The 6,654-nt window shown below is 39.1% G+C and overlaps 1 long non-coding RNA gene across 5 annotated transcripts; it reads right to left on the bottom strand.

Moving 5' to 3' along the window:
- Positions 1-338: 338 nt before the first annotated feature.
- Positions 339-5,790, bottom strand: LOC131316064 (uncharacterized). 5 transcript variants are annotated; one of them, XR_009196995.1, is made up of 5 exons: positions 5,600-5,790; positions 5,455-5,498; positions 3,896-5,000; positions 1,247-3,754; positions 339-1,039 (listed from the first exon to the last, which is right to left on the bottom strand). It is a non-coding gene; the product is annotated as an uncharacterized LOC131316064 (long non-coding RNA). The 5 variants fall into 5 exon arrangements; XR_009196993.1 differs by lacking the exon at positions 5,455-5,498 and having other exon boundaries at positions 1,247-3,398; positions 3,466-3,754; XR_009196994.1 differs by lacking the exon at positions 5,455-5,498 and having other exon boundaries at positions 339-1,115.
- Positions 5,791-6,654: the final 864 nt, after the last annotated feature.

Genomic DNA, 6,654 nt, shown 5'->3' with positions numbered 1-6,654 from the left:
TCCAATAATCAAATCTGATCAATTGTGTGTAGAACTAACCAACAACCAACCAAACTAAACCCTGCCAGCATCACTCTCTCTTTCTCGAGCTCACACACACACTCTCTCTCTCTCTCTCCCTCCCCTAATACATGATGGCATCTTGTAATGTCCATATGCAACTTCAATGGCATCTCTGACGACACACCAATATATTATTTGACTCATGTCACTACAAAACACCTGCACCCGTTGCAGATATATTGGAGCTCGTACTCTATTAGATGCTGCACAGATAAACATACTACTAACTCACATATGTCCTTCCCTTTTAATACTCATTCATTTCTCTTCTTTACCGTTACCCAAACCCAAAGAATACATCACTCTCTCTCTCTCTCTCTCTCTCTCTCTCTTTCTCTCTGCTACTCTTGGTTTTTCTCGAAATTCTTATAGAGAAGAAGTGCTACGTTTTTTCCTACAATAGTTCATGGGCAAGAAAGGAGGCACCTCTTGGTTGACAGTTGTTAAGAGGGCTTTCAGGTCTCCATCCAAGAACGAGGACAAAAAGAGTAGGAGGAGGAGGGAAGAAAATGAGCAAGAAGAAGAAGAACAGGTAATTAATAAACTAGGCTTTACCAAAACTCCAATCTCTTAGTTTTGACGCTTTTTTTTACATTTTGGAGTGTTTATGATTTTGGATTGATGCAGAAGAGAGAGAAGCGAAGATGGTTGTTCAGGAGAGCTCCCAGTAATACTCATGACCACCAACGTGAAGCAACAAATAACAGTGCTCCACTCATGAATGCACAATGTTTGGCTGCAGACCGAAGGCATGCGATTGCAGTGGCAACAGCCACGGTAGCGGCAGCTGAAGCCGCGGCTGCAACGGCACAGGCGGCTGTTGAGATCATTCGATTGACTACACCTTCTTCTACTTGCCTTAGGGAACACAATGCTGCCATTGTCATCCAGACTTGTTTCAAAGGCTACTTGGTAAGCAACAAAAACCTAAAATACATGCCATTCCTATCTGCTGCATATGTTGGGGTGCTTGTTCCTATGTTATTGAGAAGCCCAAAATCATTTTTAGGCTCCAAAAATTACAAATCCGAAGACATGAAGTTCTACAAAAACTGGATAGAGAGGTATAATGAGCTTCATCACAACATGCAAAGCATCTATGTAGTGGCGGTTTGCTAGATTATGTTTGTTTAGATAGATGAATGAGGCATTTCCATTTGAAAAAGTAATGAAAAGCACTTACTAGTAAATGCCAATAGCCTTGCAGTCCAGCGGCATCACTATCCGTAGGTTGGACCCAAAAGAGTGAGGTCTTGTTCAAGCTGATAAAGCAATGTCAACACTTCCGTTGTAATGTAACATACTAATCAATCTGTAGAACTTCATGTCAAAAACAAAAACAGAAGTTATTGGATTTAAATGGTAACACCATAAGACAGGAAAAAAATCTATCTTTGAAGCAGGAGAAGAATTATTGATGTTTGATACATCATTATCAGCATCTAAAAAGTTCATTTGTTGGTTGAAGGCAAGGAGAGCTCTTCGAGCACTTCAGGGGATTGTGAAGCTCCAAGCTTTAGTGAGAGGACAGAATGTTAGGAGGCAAACAAAGATGACTTTGAAATGCATGCAAGCCCTGTTTCGAGTTCAGGCTCGGGTGCGTGACCACCGTGCGAGGCCCTCCCTCGAAGTGACCAGAAAATCAATGTTTGCAGAAAGCAATAATTTGTGGGAATCTAAATATATGCAAGACGTTCGTGAGAGGAAATCAATCGTATGTTTCTTTTACAAATTGGAGTACTACTTGATGGCTGAAACACTATCTCCTCAATATCCATACATTTAGTCTAATAAGTCATTGCTTGATTCCCATTTTGTATAGCATTCCAGAGCTGGTAGTTACAATGCAGACAATTGGGACGACTGTCCACGCACGCTCGAAGAACTTGATGCTATTTTGCAGACACGAAAGGAGGCGGCCGCTTTGAACCATGAAAAAACCCTGGCACATGCATTTTCTCAGCAGGTATCTCTCTCTGCCCTGTCTCACTCATTTCTTATTCGTTTGGAGTTTCGATCTCATATATCTTTCATGTGTTGACACCCACCCAAATTGAAGATATGGGATTCAGGTAGGAACGCTTCCACCGGAGATGAAAAGGAGATAGACGAAAGAACAAACTGGCTAGACCGGTGGATGGCAACCAAGCAATGGGAGACCGACAGATCTTCCACAGATATGAGAGAAACCACAAAAACTCTTGAAATGGACACATCCAGACCTTACTGTTATTCCACTCATCGTATCAGCACGTCACAATCTCAACATCAGAATCAGAGGCAATCAAGTGTACGCTCTGTTGCTTCTCCTCGCCATAGAGCATCCTACCCTCAACCTCCCTTGACTCCCTCTCCCTCCAAAGTGAGACCACTTCACATGCGTTCAGCAAGCCCCCGATGCCCCAAGGAAGAAAGAAGCTACTCAATGGCTAATACGCCATGCTTAGTATCTCGCCATGGAAGTGAATTAGGTGCTTGGAATTATGCAATGCCCAACTACATGGCTGCTACTGAGTCTGCAAAAGCTCGATTTCGGTCACAAAGCGCAACGAGGCAGAGGCCCTCAACACCGGAGAGGGAACGAAGTGGGTCCGTGAAGAAAAGGTTATCATACCCTGTTCCTGAGCCATACAGCAATGTTGGGATTGGTGGCAGTGGTTTCTGCCAGAACTCAAGAAGTCCTAGCTTCAAGAGTGTTCAAGCAGGATTTTTGGGGGTCGAACATGGGTCCAATCTGTCATCTTGCTACACCGAAAGCGTAGGTGGAGAAATTTCTCCATGTTCAACAACCGATCTAAGGAGGTGGTTCAGATAAGCAGCAAAATAGAAAATGGTAGAGGTATGAATAATTGAGTATGAGACAATGGCAGTTATAAATCTCTTTGTTGTATTTATTTCCTTTTGTGCTAGCAACTAGCAAGTGAGACCTGGATCTATTGACCAAACGAGGAAATAAAATGGATTTTCCAGGTTGATTTCCAAGTCATGTGCTTTCGTCTAATCCGTAATGTTTGTAAGCCTGTTGCAGCCAAACTCATTAGGAAAACCACTACTGTTGCTTGAACATTCAGTTTGAATCTATTGAGGTTTTCGCCAATCACCTCTAATGCACAAACAGGGAGAAACAATAATAAGAAAAACTGGAAAACATACTAGAATTGACTATGAAAGAGAATAAATCTTTGGGAGCCCAACACAACGTAGTAACAAAATGAAGTCATGTCAAAGTAATTGGGGGAGCTAAAAATCTTCAAATTTTTGTTTACCGACACCGATCCCAAGTCCAAGTTAGGATCCAAAAAAAACGTGGCGATAAAATACTTCTGCAAAGCTAACTACTGACCACACGGCCAGGACCCAGAAAAGAAGCGGATAGAAGAGTTCTTCTACAATGCTTGCTACCTAATGACTAGAAGGGCGGTAAGCAAACATGATCCTCATACCATAAATATCTAAATACAAAGACTTTAAACAGATAAATTACAACATATAATACATTCCTTTGAATTCGCAAAAAGAGCATACGCATAACCAGATCTAAAATTATTTTAGGCTAACAAGGGAAAGTAGAAAGTTGCAGCTTTCAAAAACACATGCATAACAAGATCGAATAATTGTTTTAGGAAAATGCTAAACAAATGATGAGTAAACCCCAAGAGTTCACTACCCAAAAGACTAAAAAGTAGATCATCTATGTTTGGATTGAGATTTGAAATTTTTTTTGAAAAATAGTAGGGGTAATAAGTGGAGAGAGATAGAGAGAGAAATGTTAGAAATAGGGGGAATCTAAGGGAAACTTTTTAAAAAATGCTTTTTAAGTTGTGAAGAGAACAAAAGTCTGAGTGTTAAACAAGATAACAATAAACGAAGCAGGGAGAAATGTGAAGCCATATCTGCATAAATAAATACACATAAATGAAAGCAAATAAGGGTTAATCCGCACAACATGAATACCTCAAGCTTCTTAACCTCCATTTACATCTAGCCAAAAGGAAAGAGTGTCCTCCGAGACCGTAATGACATGAATGCAATAAGCTATTGTTGGCAATCATAAGTAACCACCACCATTCGGAAGCACTTCTCCACTCTTTCCACCATTCTCCTTCTCCTTGTCTGTTGTCATTCCTCTCCACTAATTTCAAAATCACTGTACCTTCACGAAACTCGACTTTAAACCACAAGAAACTATGACAACCTCCATTGTTTTGATTGAAAAGTTTGATCCTTTACAATCAGTTGGACAACACCGAACAAAAATATCTTCCATTAAAGCACAATAAAATATTTGATTACATCAAAACTAACACCACCAGATAAAGTATTGGATTATATAAAACCAAACAAAAAAACCACAGTAAACATCAAAATGGGAAAACAAATAAGCACAAAAGAAGATCTTCCATCAAAATGCAAGGCACGACAACTGGCAACCGTATCCCAATATTAAGGTAAAATACTAAAATTGGTAATAAAAAAAAATTTAAGATATACATATACATTTTTTTATTTATTATTTATATAGAATAAATATCTCGTAGACCGAACCGTGAGTCAAGATTTTTTAATTTTCAATCAGTGTCCGGACCATTAATCCACGGATAAAATCCAAAAGATACAGATCGGTTCGGTCCGGACCGGTTTCATGGTTCACCTAATTTTTTGCACAACCTTAGTTGACCCCAATGAAGAGACAGCAAGGGTGAAACTACGGAGAGCATGACAACAACCGTGTTGAAAACTTGAAACAACAAGCAAAGAAAAGGAGAAATGGTGGGAAGAGCAGAGAAATTCATCCGTTGATAAAATCCTTTCACTCATCAAACTGAAGGTGGCTTGATGTCTAGTAGGAGTACGAACTTCGAACAGTACATATCTTTCGAGAGTCCATCATGGGCCAACACCTCGTCACCAAATCTCCAAAATTTATAGCCGTGAAACTGAATCAAAATGGACATGAAAAGTAACATTATTGCTCAATCACATGTGCTTGTGCAAGAACTTGGGGAAACAAGAGACTAATGACAATTAGAAACTGTTAATTTAGAACATGACACAAATTGCAACATCTAGTAATTGCTTGAACACGTGGTCCGAACCTATGGAGGCTTTTCCCAATATCTAACGCAGTAATTCTTTCCTTAAATTCCGTATAGTTCGCATACCACGATGAACACTAATGAGAAAACAAGATACATACTTCAAGGAGTGACTAGGCAAGACATTATGTTGTGAAAATGAACTCATGTAGAATAAATTGGTCGAGCTAAAGCAAGTCAAAAGGCTTTTCAAACTTTGTTTCATGTTTTCTTCGTATCAGAGTAAGGAACCAGATAAGAAGTTTCAAAAGAAAAGTACCACTACCGTGTTAACAAAAAAAGGGGCAGGCCAAACCTGAGATTTAAGGGGCTCTGTCCACAGATTTTATTGCTAGAGTACTTCACGAAGAAGACATGCATAACCAGAAAGTATGTAGATAAGCGTAATTAGCAGAAATCAACGTGAAGAGAGAAAGAGAGAGATGATTCAGGATAGTTACCTATAGTCGGAGTCGGAATCAAAAGAGAGAGCCGATCGAGCAGAGGTTGACGCCGGAGATGAACGGGGGCGGGTGTTTTAGGGTCATGAAATGGAAGATGAGTAGGAATTTAAAGATGGGGCGGCTGGCTGGCTCGTAAGGATTTAGGAATTCGCGAATTAGCGGGTGGACACGGAAAGGACTAGACGAAGCACCGCCCCTGGGAGATGGAGATCCTTATCTACTTCAAAGTCACGTGATGAGGAGCATGTTGGGTTTGCCCTGTTTCGCTATAAAGGTTTTAAAAAAAAATAACTATAGTTATTTGTAATTTTCAAACTTAAAAATAATATAGTTATGAAAATAAATTTTTAATTTTTTTTGTATCGTTCAAAAGATTTCGATGAGATCTATCAACCAAAATTCATATTGTACAAAAATTATTTTAGTAAATTTATTTTTAAGCTTGAAAATTACAAATACAATAAGTACTTATTTTTTAAAAACCTCTAGTGAAAAGTGTTTACGTTCTTGGGTTAGGTTAATAGACTGAGGAAAGAGAATAACTTTTTTTGCGGCTGTTCCATGAAGAGTTATTTACAGCACCCAATCTCCGCCGTCAAAAAGTGTTTTGAACGGTTCAGATATTAATGAAACTTTTCCGAAGAAGAGTTAAACTTTTCCCCGGAAAAAGTTATTCGGACCATCCAAAAAACTTTTAAACGGTCACGATTGGTTGCTGTTGTAAGCTCCAAAAAGCCGAGCTTTTTGTGTTGGCAATTCCATTGACAAAACACATAGTTTCATGTATCCCGTTATTGAGTTGTAATTTATTTTATTTCTCTTTTGAGAGAGTCTGTTTAGTTTGTGGAAAGGAATCAATTTGATTTGTATTGCGTTTGAGTGCGGTAGACATTAGTCAAGCAATTTTTTGGTTTAGGAAGGAGATATGGAGAGATTATGATTTAGAAAGAAACATGGACAGATTGTGATTTGGAAAGACTAAAATCATGGAGAAAAGGAAAGTGAGAGTAAGGAAATAAAATAATTGAAGATGTACATTTCGCTCAAGCAAA

Source organism: Rhododendron vialii, chromosome 2a (assembly GCF_030253575.1).
Source record: "Rhododendron vialii isolate Sample 1 chromosome 2a, ASM3025357v1".
NCBI classification, from domain to species: domain Eukaryota; kingdom Viridiplantae; phylum Streptophyta; class Magnoliopsida; order Ericales; family Ericaceae; genus Rhododendron; species Rhododendron vialii.
This window is presented reverse-complemented; position numbering and strand designations above follow the sequence as displayed.